The sequence below is a fragment of the Phyllostomus discolor genome, chromosome 7, assembly GCF_004126475.2.
Source record: "Phyllostomus discolor isolate MPI-MPIP mPhyDis1 chromosome 7, mPhyDis1.pri.v3, whole genome shotgun sequence".
Classification (NCBI taxonomy): domain Eukaryota; kingdom Metazoa; phylum Chordata; class Mammalia; order Chiroptera; family Phyllostomidae; genus Phyllostomus; species Phyllostomus discolor.
The window spans coordinates 89,706,266-89,709,234 of record NC_040909.2 but is presented as its reverse complement, the minus strand read 5'-3'; positions in this window follow the sequence as shown (position 1 = coordinate 89,709,234).

Here is a 2,969-nt window from a genome sequence, read left to right as displayed (position 1 = left end):
GGTTCCTAGTCCGCAGGTCTGTCACTCAGCCTAAGTCACAGGAGGTTGCAGCTTCCTGAGACCAGGAACGGGGGTCCCCAACACTAATTCACACTGAAATGTGACTTCTTTGAACAAAATAGGTTAAATAAAACATCTTGTACAGAGTTTATAACATTACTCAATGTATTTCTTTCATTAGAAGTTGAAATGCATGGTGTCTCCAGTAATGTGTACTGTTTTAACACTTTTGTATTGTGTTTCTCTGCAATGCCACTTTTATGGTAATTTTAATAAAGAAATAGCTTCTAAGTCCAAATTTCTGTTACAATTGGATGAACAGACTCCTAACTCATTGTCTTCCTTAAGTAGAAAGAAACTCTGAGGTACAAACTCCTCCAAAGTATTCTTTCATGTAAAAAGTATAGGGAAGTTAAGACATCTGTGTACATTTTAGTATATGATTGGGAGACGACAGTTTCATGAATATGAAACTGAGTATGCATCTAACACTCTATTTTTTTAAAAAGTTGATTTTTCTCAGATTGAGCAGTAATGAATTGTTTTAACTCTACTAAATCACGCTGAAATGTGACTCTCTTAAACAAAACAGGTTTAATTAAACTTCCTGTACACAGTTTATAACATTACTCAATGTATTTCTTTCATAGAAGTTGAAATATATGGTGTCTCCAGTAATGTATACTGTTTTAACACTTCTTTAGTAGTATTGCTCTGAAATGCCACTTGTATATTAATTTTCATAAAGAAATAACTTCTAAGATCAACTTTCTGTTACACTTGAGAGTAAAGACACATGATAGTAAGTCATGGTAAAGTAGAATAAACATGTTTAGTATAGATTCATCAAAAGTGCTCTTTCACATAAGAAGAATAGGAGAGAAAAGACATGTGTGTATGGAGTAGTGCCTTACTTGGAGAACACAGTTTTTTGAAGGTGAAACAAAGTATGAATCTAAAAGCCATTTGTGTAAGCAGGGATGAGGATAGGCTTACAGTTAGAGTTAGGGTTAGAGCTAGGTTTAGGGTTAAGAGTAATGTTGAGGTTAGGGTTTGTTTTAGGGATAGGTTTAAGAATAGGGTTAGGAACAGGGTTAGGAATAAGTTTAGATTTAGGGTTGTGGTTAGGGTTAAATTTAAGGTTAAGGTTAGGGTAAGAAAAAAACAGGTTTAACAACATAACATCTATAGTGTTTATAGACTTTAGTGAATGTACTCCTTTCAGTAGAAGTGGAAATGAATGGTGTTTCCAGTAATATATACTGTTTTAACACTTCTGTAGACGTAATGCTCTGAAATGCCAGTTTTGTGGTAATTTTGTTAAAAAAAGCTTCTAATTTCAACTTTTTCTTACAACTGAGAGAACAGACATATAATACTAAGTCATGTTTAATTAAAATAAACATCTTTAGTTCAGGTTCATTCTAAGTACCCATTTCTTGCAAAAGAATAATGAAGTTAAGAAATGTGTGTATTGAGCAGTATCTGACTTGGAGGTGATGGTTTTGTGAATGTGAAAGTTAGCATGATTCTAACCATAAATTTTTTTGTGAAAAGTACATTTCTCTTACAATGAACAGTAATGAACTCTTTCAACACTACTATATCATGCTGAATTTTGACTCTCTTGAACAAAACAAGATTAATTAAACATGTTGTACAGAGTTTATAACATTACTCAATATATTGATTACAGTAGAAGTGGAAATGTATGGTGTTTCTAGTAATAAATACACTTGTGTAGTAGTGTTCTGAAATTCCACTTTTGTAGTAATTTTCATCAAGAAATAGCTTCTAAGGTCAACTTTCTTTTACAATTGCTTGAACAGAGGCCTAAATATTTGTCTCCCTTGTGTAGAAAGAAAATTGAGATACAAAATCATCAAATGTATTCTTTCATGTAAAAACTATGAGAAACTTCAGACACCTATGTAGGGTGTAGTACAGACTGGCAGAAGACCATTTTGTGAATATCAAACTGAGTGAATCTAAACATCTATTTTCTGAAAAAGTGCATTTCTGTCAGAATGAACAGTAATGAACTCTTTCAATGCAACTAAATCACACTGAACTGCGACTCTTAAGCAAAACATGTTTAAAAAACCATCTTGTACAGAGTTTATAAATTGACACAATGTATTTCTTTCAATAGATTTTGAAATGTATAGCGTCACCAGCAATACATATTGTTTTAATGCTTCTGTAGTAATGTTGCTCTGAAATGCCACTTTTGTAGTGATTTTCATAGAGTAATAGCTTCTATTATCAAGTTTGTGTTACAATTGTGTGAGCACAGGACTAACTCATGGAATTCCAGAATTAGAAAAAAAACTCTGAGGGACAAAATGCTGCAAAGTATTCTTTCATGTAAAGACTACAGGGGTGTTGACACTTATGTCTACTGAGTAGTACAGACTGGCAGAAGATGGTTTTGTGAATCTGAAATGCGTATGAATCTAAGTGTTTATGTTCTGTTAAAAGTGTATTTCTCCCAGAATGACCAGTAATAAACTGTTTCAGCAGTAGTAATCCAAGTTGAAATGAGGCTCCTTTGAAGGAAACACTTTGAATTAATTATCTTGCACAGAGTTCATAGCAGTACTCCATGTATTTGTTTCAGAAGAAGTTGAATTGTATGGCGAATCCAGTAATAGATACTGTTTTACCACTTCTGCAGTAATGTCGCTCTGAAATGCCACTTATGTAGTGCTTTTCATAGAGAAATAGCTTCTAGTATGAAGTCTGTGTTACAGTTGTGTGAGCAGAGGCCTTACTCATTGAATTTGTTAAGTAGAAAGAAACTCTAAAGGACAAAATGCTGGAAAGTATTCTTTCATGTAAAAAGTACAGGGGAGTTAGGACACTTGTCTACTGAGAAGTACAGACTGGCAGAAGATTGTTTTGTGAATGTGAAACTGCATATGAACCTAAGGGTTCATTTTCTGTTAAAAGTGAATTTCTCCCAGAAT